Source organism: Carcharodon carcharias, chromosome 21, assembly GCF_017639515.1.
Source record: "Carcharodon carcharias isolate sCarCar2 chromosome 21, sCarCar2.pri, whole genome shotgun sequence".
Lineage (NCBI taxonomy): Eukaryota > Metazoa > Chordata > Chondrichthyes > Lamniformes > Lamnidae > Carcharodon > Carcharodon carcharias.
In genome coordinates, this window is record NC_054487.1 from 46,065,843 (window position 1) to 46,091,888 (window position 26,046).

At 40.4% G+C, this 26,046-nt stretch overlaps 1 protein-coding gene across 14 annotated transcripts in view; it reads right to left on the reverse strand.

Annotated features, from left to right (window-relative positions):
• chrm2a (cholinergic receptor, muscarinic 2a) overlaps nucleotides 1-26,046 on the reverse strand; it is an 84,108-nt gene that overhangs the window by 30,979 nt on the left and 27,083 nt on the right. The gene's annotated exons all lie outside the window — the stretch shown is intronic.

The window sequence follows — 26,046 nt, forward strand, 5'->3', positions numbered from 1 at the left end:
TTATGCCAGTTGCTGCTTAAGTTCTGAAAACTGGGGTTCAAGCTGCTGCAATTGATGACACTTCCTGCACAATTGGTTATGCAGGACACGGGAAGCGTCTTGGAGTTCTCACATTGTACAGGACGTGAGCTCTTGAGGTGCACCCTAAATCTAGAATGGAACTTGAACCCGAAGCCTTCTGACTCAGAGGCAAAAGTGCCTAAGCAAGTATGGAATAAAAACAATACCATGAAAGAGAAGGCAACAAAAACATCAAAGATGCCACGGAAAGGATTGAGATAATGAGACAGCATGGAAAGAAGGAGATTATGAGCTAATATTGAGTGAGGTACTAGATCCTGGAACAAGATCACAAATCAACTTATGGGCAGCATGGCAAAGGGATTATGACTTCACAAAACAAAGATTAAAAAACAAGATCATGAAACTGCATGGAGAATGGAATAAAATAGCATGGAAGAAGAAACACGACAAACAGAGAAAATTATGAGACAGTAAAGAACAAAGGAAAAGATCAAGACTGGCATGTTGGGCAGACTAACTTTAAATTGGAGAGCCGCTCCTTATTTTCACATATCATTCAGGGTAAATTTCATCAGGGATTTTCCATATGTAAATTGGGTTTCTGCCAAAGTTACTTCAGTTGAACTGGTGAAGCCATTAAGAAATTTATTCTCATTGTCTTATAATTAGGTTTATTCTTGAGATGTAAATGTTGTCGATTCTGTGGCAATAGTGGTCAACTTATGTTGCTTCTTTATTTGCAGTTCTCCAATCTTTTGCGCCTGCTGTCATACACCTGTGAACTTATGAAGAAGATGGACATTTTACTTTTAAAAGGCAGCATGGAACATGGATAATCTATCTTAACAAGATGGAGTCCAGGGGGCAGGTGACCTTCTTTTGTGGTTTCTGTAAAGACAGGGACTATTTCATGTCTGATGTCTCTGGGAAGTCATTAAAATGTAAACAAGCTTTTGGGGATATTCCATTGAAGATACATCAGAATTCAACAGGTCACTTGTGGAGTAACAGTTACTATTATCTATATGTTTATAGAAACTGAGGGCAGCAATTTCTGGTCGGCAAGCGGGGGCGGGGCCCCCTTGCCGACATGTAAAGTGATGCGGGGTGATGGTGGGTGTGTGTCCCGATGTCACCCCGTGTCATTTAGGTTCTCAGTTTGGCGAGCACGCAGCCAAGTCAGCTGCACACCCGCCGATCTGTCAGCAGCCACTTAAGGCCTTTAAAAAAGTAATTTACCTAATTAATGGGCCTACCCGTCCAACATTATGGTTGGTGGGCAGGCAAAGAGCCCAGGCGGTCTTCTGAAAAAGTATGAAACCTCATCCACGGGCTGGAAGAGGATTCATGAGGGATTTATAATGTTCGGATAATTTTTAAGTAAAAGTAATGAACATATCCCAGTTCATGTGACACTGTCACATGAGGGGACATGTCAGGAATTTTTTTCTGTCTTTAATAAAGTTTTCACACTTGAGCCAAGCTCCCTGAGGCAGCACTTTGCCTGAGGGAGATCTGTGCACTCGCTCGCACGCATGCACGAAAGAGCGCGCTCCCAGCTCAGGGAATCTCCCCCCTCACCCACCCCCCCCCCCACCCACACAGGAAGCATACAGCTCTTCCGGGCGGATGTCACGCTGGGCGGGCCAATGTAAAATGGTGGCACGTCCCCGACTGGGGGTGCTGATCGGGAACCTGACTATCCTTGCCCACTCCCGCACAACCCCTCCGACGGGGGGAAAATGCTGCCCTGAGATTCACCCAGATTTGGTATCTGCAAATTGAAATCCCACAAAGATGGGTTTGAGGGAAACCACTTTGTCACAAGAAAGTGCAAATGGCCCACATTCATTCCCTCATTGTGTGACAATTGCTTAGCCCAAAATATTTGTGTGCATAATGGGAAAATTGATACTGTAATCACATGACAGAAACTGGTTCGTAATAGGAAACACTTTACTAATTCATAAAGACAGACCAGAGCAAGTATGGGGAGAGAGCAGGAGTATGGCATTGAAATAGAGGGTCAGCCATGACTATATTGAATGGCAGAGCAGGCTCGAAGGGCTGAATTACCTACTCTTGCTTCTCTTTATCTATGTTTCTATGAGCAGGCAAGCTTGGACAGGACTGCAGAGGGAAGCCATCTTGCCCAGCAAATGGAAGAACCCTGTCTAGAAACTCACCCACAGGCAGAAAAGTTTGGCTAATTTGTTTTAGCTGCAAAATTATATCTTTGCTACAGGGGCTTGACCACAACTTCAACTGGACAAGCCAGAAATCTGCTGTTTCTTGCAGCAAGCTACTGTGAGTTCATTGTGGGAATTTCCAACCGCCATTGTCTTTAGTGAACCAAGAGAGAATCCTGAGGCTTGCAACATTTCCAACTACCATCTCGAGGCCTGATATTAGAAATGGCTTTTTTATTCTCTAAATAATCTAAGTGCTTCCTACATCTTTTGTAGGCACTTTTCCTTCTATGTGTGTGTCCTGCATGAATGAGTGTGTAGGTGTTATTTGTATTTTGGGAATTGAGAAAATACATTTTTATTCTTTCTTTTTATTTAAACATATGAGAATGTCTGTCTTGTGTCTGTTCTTAAAAGACTCAGCCTTCAAGGGGCTAAAACACTTCTCCTCCAAAATACATATTGTTGCGGTCAGTCAAAAGGTGAAAAAAAGGGGGAGTCATCCCACCATCTCTCCCCTTTCCATAACAAGGCTCCTCGAGCATCCTAAGAGATGCTGTTTCAATGCAATTCCATTTGATTTCTGTCAATCATTGTTTTCTCTTTCACCTCTCTAAATGGCTAGCCATGTTAAAGTAATTGCTCTCCTGTGATCCTCTTATTTTCCATGGAAAAGTGCCAAGAGAGTTTTGCAGTGTACAGTACTGCTTATGTAAATGGAAGCAAAAGGGTAATTTTAGTCTTCCAAATTTATTTAGCAGAAAATGTTAATGTCCTAGTATTGGTTCAAATATGTGATGGTATTCAATGAATCAAGGCATTATGTGCATTATTATTTTAACGATAACTGCAAACGTACAATTGACTGACAGGAAAAGATTGTCCAGCTCCTCAAACCTGCCCCACACCTCAGGATAACCAAATATATCCCACTCCTCCACAGCCACATAATCTCATGAGAAAGGCAAAAAAAACCCTTTGATATGATTATGTTACTGCATCTGCTCCTGTAGTAACTCCGTATTGTTACATGTTTCATCAATGCCTTTGCAGTATTTCAAAAATAACTATTAAAAAATAAACAGTCCATCAAAGGAAAAATAATATAAAGAAATTTTGAGAGACATCTGACAACTGGGCTACCATATGGAAGTAGCAATTAGAGAAACTGCACAGTTAGGGTTATGACCATGGAAACAGAAATAACTGAATGAAATAAGCCAGATCCTCAGGGATAGGCTGATTAAACAAAGGAAATACCCAGAAAACAACTGGATTTTAGAGAAAGCACTGGATGATTTCAGAAATTGTTTGAAGAAATTTGGTTGAAGGTAAGTTAACAGAGGCATAGGGTAAGAATAGAACAGTAATTGAATTATTTTAAATTCGAGACCCAACTCACATAGTGTAGTCCAACCCTCTTGCTGTAGTTCACTGACCGTTAATGGAAAACGTTGCATAGCACTGATGTATTGCACAACATGAAGGATTAATCAACAGTATCTTGTATGCTTGCGAACAATATTCACAATATATGTGGGCCAGTGCTCTTTATATTATGTTCTATTTTGCAGTAAAGTGTGGGCTAGGAATTTGTTGATGTTTGTGTTTTATTTCTTTACCAAGGAAGTGTGAAAATTTAGACTGCTTCAAGATTCATTTAGTAATTAGAATTTGACATTTTTATGTAAGGTGAGTCAAATCCAGATGAAGATATGAAGCAATAAATTAGCATATCGTGGATTTTGGCAAAGAACAGAAGACAGGAGGAAAATGGAAAATTCATCTTTGAGAGTATGTCTCAATGCATGTACATATAAAATGTTGATGTTTTTTATCTCTGTGTATTTATACTTATTTGAATACATGCCTGTGTGTATGCATTTTATAAATGCAAAAATGGAGCTTATTTGCACAAAAAGATAGTTTGAAGACCTTATTGACCCAAACTGAGTCAACCAATGAAGGGGAATAATCAACTGGGACACACTGAGAGGTAGTGATCATGCAGTGCTCCCTAACACTATATATTTTGCTATCATCTGGATGCAGAGGCTAATTTATTTCTTATCTTTGCTATTGGATGATTGTTCCTCTCCTTGGAGATATTTCCATGCCCAAGTAATGAGAATGCATGATTATTATATTAGAGAACCCTTCATGGAATTTAGCTATCACCACTTTATTCCCTCCCTTTTTTAATCCTTTTTCTTAATCCGTAACATAATAAGATGTCTTCCAACTCCCAGGCTGAGAAGGTAGTGATTAATCCTTGGACCTTCCTTTTTGTTTTTTTTTCAACAAAAAGACATATTAAAACTTTTAGGCCTCACAAACCAAATTGAAATTTTGTCAAAGGTAAATGCAAATTTATTTTTAAAAAATTAGGCACTTGTAATTTAAAGGTATAATGTCACACTGCCAGTAACATACTGTACATGTTTAGTCGTGGCACTTGCGAATCCTTTGAATAGATTTGAATCAGATTCAAATTACTTTAATAAATTTAATCCTGGATGTTATGTTTAATTCTCAATTCTGAGTGTACCTGAAAATTTGATTCAAAGCTATACTAGCCCCAATTTTAACTCAGGGCATGAATTGAATGAGCGGTATGTCCAACTGAAGGCACCAGCATGAAAATTAGTCTCCATCATACTCCCAGCACTTCAGGATTTCACTCGAATAAAAACGCTAAGCTTCGGAATCTTGGTAGAAATGCTTAATCTGAACTAAATACAACATGCCAGCCTAAACATACAATTGATTCATTCCTGTATCGGCTGCTGTTTAAACCTGTAATAGATGCTGACACAGGATTCCAGATCTATGTCCACTTTCTGCTCTTTGATTTCTCCAGTGGTGTCTGCCCGATTGTTCTAATTGCATAATTAATGAATAGTGCTGACTCATTAATTTCTCAGAGGATTTGTTGTGAATTATAATTAATCAACCAGCCCATGAATTATAATTGATTTGTTTCACCACAGAGGCACCAATGGCTGTCATTTTTGTCACATAACTATGCTGTTCATGTAAACACAGTCTTAAAGGTCAACGACCTCATCATGCAGCATAATTGACAAAGAGCGAGTGCCATGATTGTATTTTATTGGAATAATATCATCTGCAATATTTCAACAGAGGTTAGAAGAGCTACAATAATTTTTCTTAACATTATAATGCAAGTTATTCCATATGGATAGCCCAGAAAAGTTGAGATGAACTTTCAAACAAATTATTGTGTAAAGTCCCAGGTGATGCAGATAGATTTAAAACCAACCCAAAGTAATGGGATGAAAACATATTCTTTCTGCTCGTTGTAAAGAACGTGCATGAAATATATTTCAGTTTGACGAGAGTAAGAATCCAAAACTAGAATAAATTTGAAGGACTATAAGGGTGATGTTTGTGGGGAGTGGAACTATCACACTAGTGCAGTACAGAGCATGCTTCTGAGGCATGTTCTTGGGCCAAAATAGAGGGATATTTATTGTGCAGTTGACTATCAAGGAGGAGAGGGAGAGAAAGGAAGGAGAAAACAGTGGATAAGAGAAGAGGGGAGGAAAGGTGGAGAAAAAGGGAAAGGGTAGGATTCATAGAATGATACAGCATAGAAGGGGGCCGTTTGATCCATCATGCCTGTGTTGGCTCTTTAAACAAAATATCCAAGTAGTCCTTCCCTCTTTCCCTTTTCCTATAGACCAGCAAACGTTTATTTTTCAAATATTTATTAAATGAGGAAAAAGAGATGATGAAGAAGGAGGAAGAAAGGAGGTAGAAAGGAGGGACTGAAGACAGGAAGGTTGAGGAAGGGAAATTCAAATAAATAGGGGTAGGATGAGTGAGGCATGGAACATCAAGTCTTCAGAAGAGGGAAATACAGCTAATGAGGTGCTGTGAACAGGTGACATTATAATGGGAGGTTTCTTGCTTTGACAGTTCCTGACTTCCTGACAGCGTGTTTTTCTTGCCTCAAAGCCTAATGGTTGATATCCCTGTGTGTAATGTTATGTCCAACCCAACTACAGTTAGATTTACAGTGGCACCTACTGCTTCATTACTTGAGACCACTCCATTTCTAATATAACATAGATCATCAGCAGGATGAAACAATCAGTCTGCGTGAAGCTAACAAAAAGCAAAGGGCAGAAAACATTCCTGTAGTTATTCATAGGGCCCCTAACAAGCATAGTAATGTAGGACAGAATGCAAATCAGGAAATTAGGGGTGCGTGTATTGGAGCAATAAAATAATCATGGAGAACTTTAATCGTCATGTAGATTGGACAAACCAAATTTGCAGTAATAATGTGATGGATGAATTCATAGAATGTATGCAAGATAGTTTTCTAGATCGGTATGCTGAGGAATGAACCAGGGAACAAATTATTTTCGATTTCACATCAAGGTGAAAGGTTTAATTAATAGCCATCCAGAAGGACAAGGGCAGCTGATATATGGGAACACCAGCATCTGGAAGTTCCTCTCCAAGCCACTCACCACCCTGGCTTGGAAATATATCACTGTTCCTTCACGTCAAATGAAGCAAGCAAAGCTAAGGAATGTTTCAGGTCAGTGCTGCACATACAGAAGATTCAGAAGAATTAGAGAAGACAATGCAAGAAGCCACAATCTGTTCCTGATTGATGGACTGATTAAGAGAGGTGTTACCTATCAAATGACAAATGTATTAGGTGCATTTTATTTCAGTCTAGTATGATACATTATAGTTAAATGTTCTCCTTGAAATAATTCAGCATACTTGACCATTGAAACATATAAAATGTATTGTTGATGACTGAGAGCAGATTAACGGGGTGGTACTTTCTGGTTTGAGCTTGTCCTGCATTTTGTGGACTGAGCAATTTTCACTTTGTGCGGTAGCTGCCAGTGTAGTAGCTTTGCTAAGGGCAAGGCTAGGTCTGGATTACCAGTCTTCAATATTACAGCACTGATGTTGTCATGGCCCATAGCTGTTACTGTATCCAGTGCACTCAGCTGTTTCCGGATATCCAAGTAGAATGAATCGAATTTGAATGAATACTGGCATCTGTAATAGTGGGGCCATCAGAAGGAGGCTGAGTTGGATCACCCACTTGGCTCTCCTGACTGAAGATGGTTACAAATGTTTCAGCCTTGTCTTTTGCACTAACATACTGCCCCCACCCCACAACCCCAACCCTCGCTCCATCTTTGAGGATGGGGGTATTCATGGAGCCCACTCATTCCATTAGCTGTTTAATTGGCTACTACCATTCACAATGGTATATGGCAGGACTGCAGAGCTTTGAGCTGACTCAATGGTTGTGGAATGGTTTAGCTGTATAAAACATGCTGCTCTGCTATTTATCATACATGTCGTCCTGTGTAGTAACTGCACCAGGTTTGCACTTCATTTTTAGGTATGCCTAGTGCTGCTCCTGGCATGCTTTCCTCAGTCAACCGGGGTCAGTCTCTTGGTTTGATGGTAATGATAGAGTGGGGGATATGCCAAGCCATGAGGTTACAGATTGTGAGTGAATACAATCTGCTGCTGCTAATGGCCCACAGCCCCTCGTGGATGTCCAGTTCTGAGCTGCTAGTTCTGTTCTGAATCTATTCCATTTAGCAAGGTGGTAATGCCACATAGCATACTGAAGTGTCTTCTCAGCACGAACACATGACATTGCCTCCACAAGGAATTGCAGCTGTCACTCCTACCAATACTGTCATGAACAGTTGCATGTGCGACAGGTAGACTGATGAATTTGGTTTTTTCCTTTTATTGGTTTTCCCACCACCTGCCATAGGCCCAGTCCAGCAGTTATATTCTTCAGTTCTTGGTCAGCTCAGTCAGTCGTGGTACTACCAAGCCACTCTTTTGATGGACTCCAGTAGAGTACATTCTGTGCTCTGAGGACTCCCAGGTGGTCCTCCTCCTGACTACATACCACTGTGCCACCAAAACTGATGCATCTGTCCTGCTGGTGAGACAGCATATATCCAGGAATGGTGAAGGAGGAGTTTGGGACATGAGTTGAAATGTATGATTCGGAGAGTATAATTGTGCCAGACTATTGCTTGACTAGCCTGCGGGATAGCACTCCCAATTTTGGCTCAAATCCCGAGGGAGGAATACTTTGCAGGGTTGCAAGGACTGGGTGAGCATTTTTATGGTTTTTTTCCGAGGTCAATTCCAGGTTTTCCATCTTGTCTTATTCTTATTTTTGTTTCTTGTAGTTGTTTGATACAACTGAGTGGCTTGTTAGGCCACTTCAGACGGTATTTAAGGGTAAACTGAATTATTGTGGGTCTGGTGTCAGATATAAATCAGAATGGATTAAAATGGTTTCCAAACAGATACTAGTGAACCAGATGGGTTCTCCAACAATCTTTTAGATTCAAGTTCCCCACTACTGATACTAGCTTTTTATTCCAGGAATGATTTAATAAACTGAATTTAAAATCCCCAGCTGCTGTGTTGAGATTTGAGCTCCCGTCTCTGAATTGCTAGTGCAGTAATATAATCACTATACTACTGTATCTTTTTAAATTAAATAGCTTCCTATGTCTGTGTTGATTTTCTGTGTAGGGCTGTTCAATCAAATGGAGAATAAAAGTGACTAGATTTTAATTAATCATGAATCTTCAAAATTAGCTGGTTGTTTTCTGAAGGTTTTTCTCCAGACTATGATTTGCAGGATGAGGCCCACGTTTTTGCCGGAGTTCTGCATTTTTCACATAAAACGTCCAATTCCCACAAGATAGATTAATAGTCACTTGGTTGTGCAGAACTTGAGCATTGTTGAAAAAAGAGACATGCTGTTGAAGCTTTTCATCTTGCACTCATCAGGACAGGTGCAATGATGCCAAGGCTCCTTCGACAGCACCTTCCAAATCCACAACCTCTACCATCTAGAAGGACAAGGCTAGCAGATACATGGGAACACCACCACCTGGAAGTTTCCTCCAAGCCACTCGCCATCCTGACTTGGAAATATATTCACGGTTACTGGGTCAAAATCCTGGAACTCCCTTCCTAACAGCACTGTGGGTGTACCTACACCACATGGACTGCAGCGGTTCAAGAAGGCAGCTCACCAACACCTTCTCAAGGGCAATTAGGAATGGGCAATAAATGCTGGTCTAGCCAGTGACACCCACATCCCATGAATGAATATAAAAATTTCAAATGGAGCAAGAATTTATAATGCATGAGAAAAGAGTGCTGATGGTTGGCAAATTCACACTGGTTGGTTGAGGCGTTGCCATGCATAATGCACCGGGGAACTATTGTTCCCCATGCTTTTGTTTAATTCAAAAAAAGGCACAATGCCTGGACATGTTCCTTTATCCTGCAGAGGACAGGTCCCTGCATATTTTTATATGTAGCTTCTAGCAAGGGTAAGTGAGCCCGAGTGGTAATTTTAAATTGATTGCTAGCATAATTCTTAACATACTTGGGATTGTTTAGCAAGTGCTGTCCAATTGTGAGAGGACATCAAATGTTAGACATGTTGTTCTGAGATTTGCAAGCATAGGCTGGTTGAATATGGTCAGTACTCTGCTTATTTCAGACAGCCAAATGGACATGCTGTTTGATACAATCTGCCAAATGTTGGGATATCTGCCTATGTGGGTGGCATCGCACTGGAACTGAAATTCTTATACCACATTACTCATTTGTGTGGTAAGCAGAACATCTTTTTAGCTTTATGTCAGCATCCTGTTATTGGAAAATACCACTCATTTTGCTACTGCATAGTAGCAGCGTGAAATGGCTAGCTTCACCTGTTACTCAAATTTTTGAGATACCTTAGCCTTCCAGGATAATTTTAGATCGACTGGACAATTTTCAGATCCAAAAGTGGTGGCCTTAGGTCATGGGGGACAAAAGTTCCCTGGTGCATTTTTCATGGCAATGCCTCAACCAATCAGAGTTGTCTTTCCAACCAATTAGCATCCTTTACTCATGCAGTATAAATTGTTTTCCCCTTTAAAATTTGGCATTCTTGCATTTATTCTGATGAGTGCAGGATGAAAAGCTTCAGCAACATCTCTTTTTTTTAGCAAATGGATTAATCCTTGTGGAAACTGCACTCAACAATTGCTATATGTTTAACTGTAAACTTATTCCAGGATTAAAGGAAATAAAAGATATTTTGAACTGTGTGACTTTAGGACAGATTAGGCTATGGAGTTGAAGACTGTGGTCTAAAATTTTATGCACTCACAAGATGCACTCCTAAATAGGCAACTCATTTCTTAGAAACATACAAATCCAGCAAAGCAGCCATTACTTAATGCACCTTAAAGGGGAACTGCTTTTTATTGTGAGGGACTGTAACTATCAAGTTTGTGAAGCAGCAGGCAACATGATTCTGATACTGCAACAGAGACATTGGTAGAACAAGTAACCATCAAGGAGAGCCTCTTGACATTGGAAAGCTAACAGGTGCCAAAGTAAATTTTCAAGAGCTGATGGAAAACATCTGTATTATCAGTATTGTCTCCACAGCCTGTATGAGGTGCAGGAAAAAAAATTAATGAACTGACCAGGGCTGCCAAAGTAAGAATCCCTTTTAAATCCCTCGTACTCTGCATTCCCCTGTATGACATTACTTTAGTCGCAGCACTATCAATTGTTCCCTTCCCCACCTACCATGGCTCTCCTCAATTTAGTAGGGAATCCCTCACTGCATTCCCTTTCTGTTTCCATTAACATGCACAAACTACTAAAATCCTTACAACCCCTTCACCTTCTTGGCCAATGCTGCTGCTTCTTCCTGTCATCATGCACACAACATTTTCCATCTTGAAAAGTCTTAAAAGAGCACTTATTAAAGCACTTTCATTCTGTTTGGAAGAGAAGCTAGTACACAAAAGGATGTCCACATACTAGAACAAAAGAAGGTCCTGACATTCTACAGACATTGTCATTAATGGATGGTTCCTCCATTAACATTATCAGCAAAGCACACTCAGCATTGCTAGGCTGAAGGCAAGGCACATCAGGCTGTTTGGACATTCCTTCCTCTTCTCTTCCTACTTAGTATTCTCAGTCACACAATCATGCTCACCATGGTATCCTGGTGGTGTGCTGTTACTATTTATCCTTCTTTTCCCCTTTTTCTAGATACATCAGATGATTTGGCCATTCTAGTCACACGGATGAAGAAGAAGGACCCTCCAGAAATTGGACCATTATTCACTCTTAAAATACCAGCAGAGAAATTGGCACTCCATGTGGCATGGACATTAAGTTGCAAACTGGTCAGGCCTTCCAACAATTCCATTATGCAAGTTAGAGCTCGCAGTACCCACCTCCCACCTGATGGAAATTGGCACATAAAAATGTATCCCATATTCTTTGTTGACGGTTCACACTATTCATTTTCACATTAGTACACTTCGATGGGTCTCCAGCATAAAGCAAACTTGTAATCCTGTGTATGAACTATCAATCAATTGGGACTGGGCTCAATACCCTTCAATCCTGTAGTAAAGGCTACATCAGCCAAAAATGTTAGAAATTAAAATATGAGGGTAGCATGGAGTATTGATCCACTTATTTCTTGTGTGGGATCTAAAAACCCTTTCTCTAAGTGAACAGCTCACCTCAGGAAATGTTTCTGCCCTTCAGCCCACATTGCTTGAGCAGTCAGTCCCATTGCCAAATTAGATTTCATAATGGTCGAGTTTTTGAGAAAAGAATTTAATACAATGTTAAACAAAAATAAAGTGACAGGATGGATGGTCTAAAAGATGATCTTTGTCATTTAAGTTATTAACAGTGATAGCAGCCACCCTAGGATATCTGGCAGTAAAGAAAGCATTATTGCTGTGACATTACAGACTGATAACAAAAACACTAATGGGTTGGAGTGATTCTATTTCCACATTATGCATTTTCAGGTCATAAAAGGAAAGCGCAAAAAGGCTAATTATGTTAGATGTTAGAAATATGCTTAGAATAATCATATATTTAATAGTCAGCTTGAAATAGGCAAAGGAATAGGCTAGTGCTGTAATTTTTCTTTTACTGGAATTTGCTTAAAATTTTGTTACTCTAGAAACAAAGCTAATGGAATGTTTACTCTTAGGTGATGACAGATCCCCGGAAATGAGTTATGGTTAGAGGAGCTCTCTGCAATAAAGGTAAAGCAACTAGATAAAAATATTTAAAACAAGTAAAAATACTTGAAAGCTGTGTTAGCATCTTCAGTTAACCTCACCTAATTAATATGCTCCTGAAAGGTGAAAGTTAATTAGAATAGAAAGTTGAATAGAATGGAAGACCTTAGTGAATCACACCATGGTTCAATAGCTTGATAAGGAATTTCAGCAATTAGACTGGACAGGCATTGTGAACAGTTTATCAACTAGCCTTATGAACAGCTCTCAGTGTAAACAATAACAGGCAAATACATACAATTAGGCCCCTAAAAGTTAGTTTGAAGGTCGAGGATTGTATTTAAGAGAGTTATGAGACTGACCATGGGTTACAGCATAGAATGAGATAAGGGAAGGTGATAAAAACAAAAAACTGCGGATGCTGGAAATCCAAAACAAAAACAGAATTACCTGGAAAAACTCAGCAGGTCTGGCAGCATCGGCGGAGAAGGAAAGAGTTGACATTTCGAGTCCTCATGACCCTTCAACAGAACTGAAGGGCAGGTGATGTAAGGGCCTGGTTGACTAAGGACAGAAAGTATATGCAATAATTCTACCACTTCATGGAAGATGGATAACATAAGGGTGGGCTTTAGACAAAGAATTCAACATGCCATTAGGCACTTTGTGTTAAGGGGAACAATGGCTTGCCAATATAACACTAAGGTCCAACTCTGATAAAATGATATAAAGGATAGGTTTTTAAAGGAAGCGATTGGAGTAGGTGGTGGAGAAAATCTGGCAAAGGTGAATACATGCTGACTTCAGTCCAACACTCTTGGGTAGCTTGAGAAGTCAAGAAGATGTGAGGCACTGAGAAGAAAAGACAAAGAAAGAGAAAGAACTGTTCACACATACTAACCATCCTGCCTGACCTGGGCCAGTGCTTATTATTTGTCACAGTCATATGTTTTTGCTGTATAACTACTGTGTTATATTCCATTTTAAGCTTTGATTTAACTCAACATACCCTCCATACTATTTGTGGTCAATCTGACTGATTGACTGATTAGATAATTGATACCATCAACTAATTGTGCTTAAATTTAAAAAAATCAGCAAATTGGTGAGCTTAAAATCTAACAATTATGCTGAAACACCTCAGTGTTCAGTGGAGTGATCGCTCAAAAGTCGCAATGGGACTTGACAACTTACATTTTAAACTAATGGCCTTCCTCTAAAGGGAGTGATTGAAAACTCCCACATTTTAAAAAAGGACATTGCTGTTGTGACAGGGAAGTGATTCTATAATGTCTGATGAAAGCTTATCAACCTGAAACATTGGCTGGGATTTTATCAGCCATTGGAGGAAGTGTGGGAGGTGGGAGGGCTGATAAAATGGTAGTGGAAGGCATTGGGAAGAAAGTCTGATGTCTTCCCAACAGTGCAGAATATTTCAAAAGATGAGAATGGTGGCACTTGGCCACCTGCTGACCAGAAGTAGGCACTCAATTATCCAATTAATTGGCCTATTGACAGCCATTTTACCACTACAACGGGACTCCCCACTTGGCCTAAATAGCCAAGTGGTTATGGTACTGGGTTTGTAACCCTAAAATCAAGAGTTCAAATCTCATCAAGAGTTCAAATCTCACAATGGCAAACTATGAAACAATGTAACTTTTAGAGGAAAGATGGTGGTGTAGTGGCAATATCACTAGATTAGTAACACAGAAGCCTGTTATTTGGAGACATGGGTTCAAATCCCACATGCAGTTGGTGGAATTTAAATGCAAAGCTTGGCCTAAATGGCCAAGTGGTTATGGTACTGGGTTTATAACCCCAAGATCAAGAGTTCAAATCTCACAATGGCAAACTATGAAACAATGTAACTTCATCTGAAACAGATGGAAACATGTTTGATTTAAAAGATTTAAAAGATTATCAAGAGTTCAAATCTCACAATGGCAAACTATGAAACAATGTAACTTCATCTGAAACAGATGGAAACATGTTTGTACTCAAAAGAGTTACAACGGGACTCCACTGTGTTGCAAAGGCTTCCCTGCTGTGCGGGCTGACTTTCAGGTACGCCAAGGCCATCCGATCACCAGGGCCTGAATGCCTGTACCTGGCACATCAAAAAATTTCATACCGGCACTTAGAGGGTCCCTCAACATGGAAGTGCCCTCCCCTTACCCCTGAAGCCTCAGTTGCAGCCAACTCTATTGGTCATGGTACTGAAGCTGCAGAGCTGCCAGCCCTCTGATTGAACTGGCAACTCCTAGAGGCAGGTGCCATCCTTAATTGGACACTGGACCCAGAGACTGCCTCTTAATTGGCCAATGCCAGTAAAGTCCCTTCCCCTGTCCCACCATTTGCCTGTGCCAGCTCATATCCCAACTTTGGTGCTGGCAGTGGAACACAAAGTGTGCTGCTAAAATTCTGACCATTATTTCTGTTTCTCTCTCCAAAGTTGCCACCTGACCTACTTAGTATTACTAACATTTTCAGTTTCATTTGTTTCAGATTTCCACCCTCCACAGTATTTTGATTTGAATGATTAGAAATTATTCTATCTTAGAGGTTCATGCACTTTGCTTCCTGCTAAGTATCAGAGACAAAAACTGCTCCTTGTCCTTTTCAGCCTGGAAGTAAGGCATCTAAGAGGTGAACTTAAAGAGGTAAACAGTATAGTTACAGGAACAAAGTAGGGGATATTATTTTAATTTAAATTGAGAAAGTAGGACAAGGAGACATGGGAGATAATTTTCACTTTGTGCATGGGCCGATAAAAGGCATTTTCAGAATGGTAGCCCATTATGCAACATTATCTGATTTGCCTTTGCAAAATTACCCCCATATATTATAGGGAGTAAAATGTAAAATTAATACTAATATCAGGAAAATTTCTTCCTCATTCAAAGTGATCAATTTATAAAATAAACTCCTAAGTTTAGAGATGACAACTTTGACATTTTTAAAAAAACTATTGGATGCTGAAATGGGAGGACTTGCAGGAATTTATGGATGCATGAACCAGATAATCTTCCCTCTCCATAACTATCTTGTGAACTCATTATCATTCACTATGCCTTGAAGACATTGAAGATAATCTACAGCCTTTCTCAGACACACACAATCAGCATCCTGGAAACAATGGAGCATTCAAATTCTCAGAAAATATGATTTGATAATGTAATAAAGGCTTGAACCAAAAATAACAATTAAATGTAGAATAATGCAACAAGAATATCTGGGGCTGTGCAAGATGTTTCACATTAGCGTTCGATGTGGGTTGAAAGCCTAGAAAGTAAACAAAAATAGAGAAAACAATTCCATTTGAGACTACTTTCAAGGATAAGAGTAAGTTTCCATGAGAAAACGTGAGAACAAAACATTGGACAACAAAGCCATATTGGCTGTACAAGAATGGCAGAAACAGCCTGAAAACATAACTCAAATATTTTAAAGGACACAGGATGAAAAAGTACTGATAAGTAGGAAATATAAAAGGTCAATTGAGAATCACTAAAATGAATACTTGGAACAGGGAGAAACTATAAATACATACTCTTGATAAGAAAATGGATTCAAAGAAATATTTCAGTTTTGTGAGAAGTAGGTGGAATGTTAAGTACAAGAAATGGCTCGTGTGTTGAATGTGTACTTTGCTAATCAGAGATCCAGTCAAGCTGGGTCAGGAATTAATGATGCAAGTAAAGGTCACCACAGCATGTTTTATAAAGAAACTCGAGGAGACATTCTTCAGCCATTCAGGCATTTTAGACAGCTATGCATGAAAATGCAATGACAGACTACCCAGCATGAATCCAATATATTTCAATATGATATAATGTAAATTACCTGTTATGGTAAATGAAGGCACCAGCCTGATAGTGGATGCAATCGTTAACATTTACTGTCATGATGAGCAGAAATGAGGGAGATGACCTCTGCTGATGAATGTAAAGTTGAATATTGGTTGATGGTAAAAGATGAAAAATGCAAATTGAACATGAAAGGTAATCTTTTTCAGAAGCTGAGCTCCCCAAACATTCATACTGAGACTGATACAGGTGCCCAATGAAGAAATCTACATCAAAATTACTGCCGGATTCTCATTAATACATCCACAATAAATTTGATATAAGACCTCATGTTAACAAACTCATACTGAGGCAAACACAAGACACTCCATGTGCATTCACTCAGTCATTGGTCAAAGGCTCCCTAGGGCACAGACACTCACACCAGATGATACTTCTTCTTCACTTGCAGTTGCACTCCTTTCTGCAATATTTTTCTGATCGGCTGAATGACTCAGTTGCCCAAGTCATTCTTCCTCCTTGACATAGAGGCACAAGGCTCCCCTGAGGACTCGGGAGTAATTGCAGCTGTCTTTATGAAACTAAGCTGCACAAATCAGGACTGTGTCCAATTCAATGCCTAGTTTGTACTTAGTTAGTTGATCTCGGATGAGACACTGAATAAACAATGAGAGAGCATTAAAAAGTCATAGATAAGAAAAGACAATCTAGCCAATTGAAGATCATTTCTTTAATACTCCAACTCACTCAGCAGAGCACCTGATAAATTTTCAGTGTTCTCAACGTGCCTAACAAATTATCAATTCTTAAGTGAAGATCTTTCTAACATTTTTTTTAGTTTTAATATTAACACCTCACAAATATAGGAACATGAGTAGTCTATTTAGTCCCTCAAATAATCCCTCCATTCAATGGGGTCATGGCTAATCTGTGACCTAATACCTTGTACCTGCCATTGCCCAAAATCCTTTAATATCTTTGGAGTACAAAATCTAGTATCACTTAAGATTTGTGGAAGAGAGTTCCAAACTTTTACCACCATTTGTGTGTAGAAGTGTTTTCTAATTACATTCCTGAAAGGTCTGCTTCTATTTTTTAGATAATAATTCCTAGTCCTACGCTTCCTAAACAACAGTGGTAGTGTCTGTCTATCCACCCTAGGCTGTTCCTTGTAATAGCTTAAAAATTTTGATCAAATCACCCCAAACCTTCTATATTCCAGGGAATATAGTCCTAGTTTGTGCAATCTCTCCTCATAATTTAACACCAGCTAAATTCTAATAAATCTACATTGCACTCCCTCCAAGGCCATTATGTATTTTCTAAAGTAGTTCAAGGCAGCTCTAACCAGGGCTTTGTATAGTTGAAGCATGACTTTTAACTCCTTGTATTCTAGTTCTTTAGATATAAATGCCAGCATTTCACTGTCCTGTTTGATTATTTTCCATGTCTGTTTCCCAAGTCCCTTTGGACCACCACTGTTTCTAGTTCTTCACCATTTAGCAACTATTTATCCTTTTTAGGTGAAAAGTGGATGATGTTTTTTATTCATTTATCGAATGTGGGTGTGGCTGGTTTGGTCAGCATTTATTACACATCCCTCATTTTCCTTGAGAAGATGGTGGCAAGCTGCCTTCTTGAACCGCTTCAGTCCATGTGGTGGAGATATACCCAAAGTGCTGTTAAGAGGGAACACCTTTTTTGACCCAACAGTAGTGAAGGAATGGTATTATATTTCCCAGACAGGATGGTGAGTGGCTTGGAGGGGAACTTCCAGGTGGTAGTGTACCCATGTGTCTGCTGCCCTTGTCCTCCTAGATGGTAGCAGTCATGGGTTTGGAAGGTGCTGTCCAAGGAGGCTTGGTGAGCTCCTGCAGTGCATTTTGTAAATGGTACACACTGCTGCTACTGTGCGTCAGTGGTGGAGGGAGTGAATGTTTGTGGATGGGGTGCCAACCAAGTGGGCTGCTTTCTCTTGGATGGTTTCAAGCTTTTTGAGCGTTGTTGGAGCGAGTACCTTCACACTCCTGACTTGTACCTTGTAGATCGAGGGCAGGCTTTTGGGAGTCAGGAGGTGAGTGACTTGCCACAGGATTTCCAGCCTCTAACATGCTCTTGCAGCCACAGTATTTATATAGCTAGTCCAGTTCAGTTTCTGGTCAATAGTAACCCCCAGGATGTTTACAGTGGGGGATTCAGCAATGGTAGTGTTATTATAAAAGCAAAAAACTGCAGATGCTAGATCTAAAACAAAAATAAAAACACCTGGAAAAACTCAGCAGGTCTGGCAGCATGTGCAGAGAGGAACACAGTTAATGTTTCGAGTCCATATGACTCTTCAACAGAACTAAGCAAAAGTAGAAGAGAGGTGAAATATAAGCTGGTTTAAGGGGTGGGAGGGGGGGTGGACAGTAGAGCTGGATAGAGGGCCAGTGATAGGTGGAGATAACCAAAAGATGGCATGGACAAAAGATCAAAGAGGTGTTGGAGGTGGTGATATTATCTAAGGAATGTGCAAATTAAGGGTTTTTGTTATGGTAGTATTATTGATTGTCAAGGGGCAATGGTTAGGCTCTAGCTTGTTGGAGATGGTCTTTGCCTGACACTTGTGTGGTGCAAATGTTACTTGCCACTTAATAGCCCAAGCCTGGATATTGTCCAGGTCTTGCTGCATTTGGACATGGACTGCTTCAGTATCTGAGGAGTCGCAAATGGTGCTGAACATTGTGCAATCATCAGCAAACATCCCCACTTCTGACCTTATGATTGATGAAGCAGCTAACATGGTTGGGCCTAGGACACTACACTGCGGAACTCCTACAGTGATGTCCTGGAACTGAGATGATTGACCCCCAACAACCACAACCATCTTTCTTCGTGTTAGATATGATTCCAACTAGCGGAGAGCTTTTCCCCTGATTCCCATTCACTAAAGTTTTTCCAGGGCCCCTTGATGCCACACTCAGTCAAATGCTGCCATGGTGTCAAGGACAGTCAACCTCACCTCACCTCTGGAGTTCAGGTCTTCTTGTCCATGTTTGAACCAAGGTTGTAATGAGGTCAGGAGCTGAGTGGCCCCGGCAGAACCCAAACTGAGCGTCGTGAGCAGGTTATTGCTAAGCAAATGCCGCTTGAACCAGGGTTGATTCCCTGGCTTGATGGTAATGATAGAGTGGGGGATATTTCAGACCATGAGGTTACAGATTGTGTTAGAGTACAATTCTGCTGCTGCTGATGGCTCACAGCACCTCATGGATGCCCAGTCTTGAGTTGCTAGATCTGTTTGAAATCAGTCCCACCTAGACAGTGGTAGTGCCGCACAAGATGATGGAGGTCATCCTCAACGTGAAGACGGGACTTTGTCTCCACATGGACTGTATGGTGGCCACTCCTACTGATACTGTCATGGACAGATGCATCTGTTGCAGGCAGGTTGGTGAGGATGAGGTCAAGTATGTTTTTCCCTCACCACTTGCCACAGACCCGGTTTAGCAGCTATGTGCTTTAGGAATCACCACTCTTGGTGGTGGACATTGAAGTCCCCACTCAGATTACGTTCTGCAGTCTTGCCACCCCCAGTGCTTCCTCCAAGTGGTGTTTAATATAGAGGAGTACTGATTTAACAGTTGAGGTTGGGGGGTGGTTGGTGGATGTGAGCAGTACATACTAATCAGTGGGAGGTTTCCTTGCCCTTGTTTGACCTGATACCATGAGACTTCATAGGGTCTGGAGTCGATGTTGAGGAACCTCAGGGCAACTCCCTCCTGACTATATACCACTGTGGCACTCCTGTGTCTGTCCTGCCAGTGGGCGGGACATACCCAAGGATGGTGATGGTGCAGTCTGGGACATTATCTCTAAGATATGATTCCATGAGGATGACCATGTCAGGCTGTTGCTTGACTAGTCGGTGAGACAGCTCCGCCAATTTTGGCACTCGCCCCCAGATGTTAGTGAGGAGGGCTTTGCAGGGTCCATAGGGCTGAGTTTGCCGTTGTTGTTTCCGGTGCCTAAGCCAATGCTGGGTGATCCACCTGGTTTTATTCCTTTTACACTTTCTGGTGGTTGGATACAACTGAGTGGCTTGCTAAGCCATTTCAGGGACAGTTAAAAGACAACTGCATTGCTGTGGGTCTGGAGTCACATGTAGCCCAGACCAGGTAAGGGTGGCAGATTTCCTTCCCTAAAGGACATTAGTGAACCAGATGGGTTTTTAATGGCAATCAACAATGGCATCATGGTCTCGTTAGACTTTTAATTCCAGGTCTTTTATTGAATTCAAATTCCACCATCTGCCATGGTAGAATTCAAACCCAGGTCCACAGGGCATTACCCCGGGTCTCTGGATTACTAGTCCAGTAACAATACCACAATGCCACCACCTCCCAATATATGCTTACGTTGAGACCTATTTGTTGTAATTTTGCCCATTCACTTAACTTGTCAATGTCACTTTGCAATGTTATGCTTCCATTTACACAGCTTACAGTGCTGTCTATCTATGTGTCATCAGCGAATTTGGGCATGCGGCTTTCCATTCAATCATCTAGTCATTGTTAATAAATATGTTGAATAGTGGAAGCCCCAGTGCAGCACCTTGTGGGCACCACTTGTCACATCCTGCCTATTAGAGTACCTACCTATTACCTCTGAAGTCTGTGTCCTGCCACTCAACTAATTTCCTAACCAGGTCACTAACTTACCTTCAATTCCATGGGCTTCACCTTTAGGCAACAGTTTATTTTTATGAGGAGCTTTATCAAATGTCTTCTGAAAGTCCATATAAGATCCTTTCCTTGTCCTACCAGCCCTCTTATGGACTGATAACATAGTCCTGTTGTTCCTTGGGTACTGAACACAACTGCAGTACAATGAATTAACCTAGAAAGTGAGTCAGGTTATTTGAATAAATTCTCACAATCTTGCATGAAGAAAAGTAACAAAATCACCTAGAATTCTTGTTCCTCAACACCAGAGCAACACAAAGGCTCGATTTTGATAGTTAACTAACTACAGCAATCTATCTATCTAACCTGTAATACAAAGATTGATCATTTGAATGGAGCACCAGAGTGCTTCCAATGCCTTTAGTATCACTTCATGAGAGCAGGAGTTAAGGTTAGTGAGATGGTGGGAAAGACACACAGACCTTTACATAAAGACTGAGCAGATGATTAACTCATAAATACAGTTTGAAATGTTTATAGAGTTCTCTCCTATCTATATTGCAATGTTAGGCAGTAAGGAAGATAGTCTCTATTGGGCAGGAAGCAACTTTAATTAGTTACTTAATCATATGTAATGCTCATTTGTATACCATTTTTAATTCCAATATATTGGTTCTCATCCATCTTTCTAGGTGATGAATGCCATTTCCAGCATTGAAAAATGAAATTGGGAGTTTGGCTGTTCCTTACAGGTCACCTCGCTGACTTTATGTACAGTAAAGTAAGTCAGAATACTTATTAAAATCTGATCATTAACATCAGTTGTTTGATTTAAAATGCTAAAGGGAAAAAGTAAGCCTGAAAAGTGGACAAGAGAAAAGTAGAGGAAATTCTCCATCTGATTTGAGGGGAAATATTAGGTATTTATATAAACTGAAAACAATGATCCAGATGGACGTCAATTAAGTATTTCTTTCTACTCGGCTAGTGAAATAATCAAAACAGCAATTTCTTCTAAACTTTGATTTTGGATTAAAAGTTTGTTATAGGTCAAGTGGCAGCTGTCATTGAGACATTGAATCAGTCTTTTCATTCCGCAGGAATATTGTGACTTTTCTTATTCATGAAAAATATTCTTTGCTTGAAATTAGCTTATTATTGTGATTAGAGATTGGCAGAAACCGCAGTCCATTGTGAACACCTAGCTCATAATATAAGTGATTTGTGATGTAATTTAAACATTGAATGCGGTATTATAAGAGTGTAATGACTTTTTCAATATTCATGCAGAACAGGTAGGTGCTGAGCCCTGCTCTACACATTCTGATGAAGTGAGAAATTGAATCCATAGGTTATGTCATGAGTGAAATGACTTTCAGTCCAAATATAAACACTGGAATGTTATTGACGCTGAGAGGTCAGCTGCACATTTATTTGCTTTTTGGGGGCAAAATAATTTGGGGGGAGATTGGGTGGTGCCTTTGTCAGATACTGGTTGTTCACTTCCACGATCTAGTTTCAGATCCAGTACAGATTAATGATGTGAAAATCTCCTGTCTGGTGGTTGTAAAGATCATCTATGGAGTTTATTTGGATAGCTCCACCTAGTAAGAATGCACATTCATAATAAAATTGCACCAAATCTCAGCACAACATCAGCAATCTCACTTAAACCAGAAGATGTCTGAAGCAGATAAAAGAAACATGTCATACTCATGCAGTGGTGCTGAGGATGAAGAACATGAATGTAACAAAGTAGAAGAGGCTATAGCTGGCATCCAACCTTTGTATACCTGACCTTGGAGTATTTCATGCTGACACTGGGTGTTCAAAATAGATAATTTTCCATTTCTTATTAGGTTGGGTACAAAATTCACGAAAGAAAACAGTGGCAAGTTTGTTTCCTAGGTTTGGAATTATGTCTTGGATGACTAATATCTGTAGAAATAGGGCAATAGTAAAAATGCTATGTTATCTGTCCCTATAAACATAATTGTCTAAGTTTATCCAAGGAATATTACTTAATAATTAGTATTTGAATTTCATGGCACATCTAATTGTGCACATAATTTTGTTTTCTCAATAATAGTGAATTCTTAAAGACTGTTTGATAGGGAGTACCATTGACCAGTTAGCTCTAGAATGTGGACTAAAATCAAAATTAAACATGAAGGATGGAAGTTTCTTCTTTTCAACTGGGATCTGACTGGGTCTACTATCCATTCACTTTGGAAACTAGCGTTTCAATCTAGCCTGGAACATTTGAAGATCTCATATCTTAAAAAGCAATAGCAATCCAAATATTGAATGAATGTATTATTCTCAAACCCACTTCTAGCAGTTATGAATCAACAGCACAAAACAACCTGAAAGCAGGGGCCACAAAATTTGGCTCGATACTACTGCTGGTACCATGCTGAAAAGGGCACTAGTGAGAGTGTGTCATGTAACTTTCCAAGTTTAGTTTGCTGATGGCACAAACCTAAATGGGAATGTGAGTTTTGAGGAGGATGAAAAGAGGCTCAAATGGGATTTAGACAGGGTACGTGAGTGCGTAAGAACCCGGCAGATGGAATATAATGTGGAGAAATATGAAGTTATCCACTTTGGTAGGAAAAACAGAAATGCAGAGCATTTCTTAAATGGTGAGAGATTGGCAAATGTTGATATTCAAAAGAACGGGTGTCCTTGTTCATAAGTCACTGAAAGTTAATATGCAAATGCAACAAGCAGTCAGGAAGGCAAATGATGTATTGGTCTTTATTGCAAAGGGAGGTGAGTACAGGAGTAAAGATGTCTCGCTGCAATTATATAGAGCCTTCGTGAGACCACACCTGGAGTATTAAGCACAGTTTTGTTTCCCTTACCTAAGAAAGAATATACTTGCCATAGAAGGAGTGCAACAAAGATTCACCAGACCGATCCCTGGCATGGTGGGATTGTCTTTTGAGGAGGGATTGAGGAAACTTGGCATATATTCTCTAGAGTTTAGAAGAATGAGAAGTAATCTCATTGAAGCATACAAATTTATTCAGGGTTTGACGGGGTAGATGCAGGAAGGATGCTTCCCTTGGCTGGGAGGGTTTTGATCCAGGGGATGCAGTCTCAGAATAAAAGGTAGGCCACTTAGGATTGAGAAGAGCAGGAATTTCTTCACTCAAAAGGTGGTGAATCTTTGAAATTCTCGATCCCAGAAGGCCTTGGAGGCTCAGTCATTGAATATGTTCAAGACAGAGATCGATAGTTTCTAGATATTAAAACATGTCAAGGGATATGGGGATAATGCGGGAAAATGGTGTTGAGATGGAAGATCAGCCATGATCTAGTTAAATGGTGGAGCAGGCTCGAGGGGCCAAAAGACCCACTCCTGCTCCTATTTCCTATGTTCCTATGCATTAGGAGCATGCAGAGTGGGCAACTGTGACATCATTATGATTTGGTGCATAAATTTCCATTTTGGACCCTGCAAGACCTGTTAATTCTGTCTTTTATGCATTTGTTCAACTGCACAAGAGACCCTTGTGTCTTTCATGGTGAGGTTGGTCAGGCAGAAAATCTTGACTATCTGAAAGCAAAAAGGCAGGAGGGAAAATTTGTGATGAGGAAAGGAGGTCAGGGTTGAAAGCAAGAGGTCCATGATCACGTCATCTCATGCCAGATATCAGGGTGAAAGTGAAGATGTAGAGCACCATCTCCTCCAGAGATCTCAAGAGATGCAGGCATGCCTATCCCTGACCAGTTCTCTGCTAATTCCTGCAGTTATGTGCAACCTTGTCCTGCAAGAGAGGATGTCAGTTAGTGTGTTGCAATGTGTTTGGGTGATGTGCCTACCATAACTGAATAGGTGGTGGTATGTAGAAGGTGCGAGGTGTAGATGTAAGGCTACAAACATTGATAAGTGTCTGAGGCTGAGTTGGAGCATTTGAACGTTAGGCTTGCATTCTGATTGCTGATGGATGAGTGACGGAGTGTGGTGCATTGAGCAGCGTGAGAAGTTGATAGTGCAGTGGGTAAGAGATGCCATTTGAAGATGCATTCACTGAGCTTGACCACTCACTTGAGGCCAATGAGCTTTTCTCTGGCACTGCAGCCAAATCCTCAGGGACAGGTTCCAGAAATTCACTTCCCCGGCACCCTGCTCACATTCACTTCACACAGTATGACCTGAGGGCATGCTGGACGCCCTTGTGGAAATGTGTCCTCTCTCTTCTTTTTAACCTCCTGGACTAAGGCCTCCAGCACCATATCAGAGTACCTGGGGGCTTTCTCTCTGGCCTATTGTTCTACTACTAATCTTGTTCCTTCTACTTTTTCTAGCTTTTTTGAGACTGCCACGAGTTGCTGCAGTCTGAGTGTACCTCGCCTTTAAGAGGGGTAGAATGCCTTCAAAAGGTGCAGGCTTGTTGGACATTGTGCTAGCCACATGCACACCCAAACCCCTGCTGAGCACACAGCCAGTCAGCACCACGTTGCAATCTGCACTCCACACTTAGAACCATGTTGATGGGCAGGCAGCACAAAGTTTGTGATTCTCATGCCCGCAAATAGGCTTAATTGACTCTGTCAGGAAGATATAATAATTTTCATAATGTTATTGGAATTTATTGTAGAGTAATAGTGGGGTCTGTGTCTATGTTTGTGTGTGTGCGTGTGTGTGTGTGTGTGTGTGAATTAAAGGCAGCTGATCTGAAGGCTTTGATGTAACAGAAGCTAAGCTAGGTTTGAAATGTTAAGTAGGTAAACATAGGTGTAAAGGGAACATTTGCATTTTTAAATAGACCACTAGGTTGATTTCAAAGGAGGGGTGAAATGTTTCACCTAGCCAGGAGAAGTTAAGAAACAATGTGTTTATTTTCCCCAAAGATTACTGGTGAAATTCGTACTATGATAGATTTTATTATTAGAGAGGTAAAAGTCCAAAGACATGACGAAACAATGAGAATTTGCATTCAAAAGGGAAAATATGTATAAAGGAGAGAAGGCTGTGTGCAAGGGAAGACATTCTAAGATCTAAAACAAGTGTGGAAAAAGCTTCCAGCATCAAAGCCTCAAGCTGCTGTCTACAAAGAACTGAAGTTAAGAAAACTCACTTTGAATTGGATTGTTCAGGGTATCTTGTCTTTGTCTGGGTCTTATAAAATCTATGTGTCTTACTGTTGCCTTAATGAAAGTGCAACTGGGTATTAGATTAAGTAGAGGATTTAAAAGTTATCATCATAGTAATTTGTAAATCTATGTATGT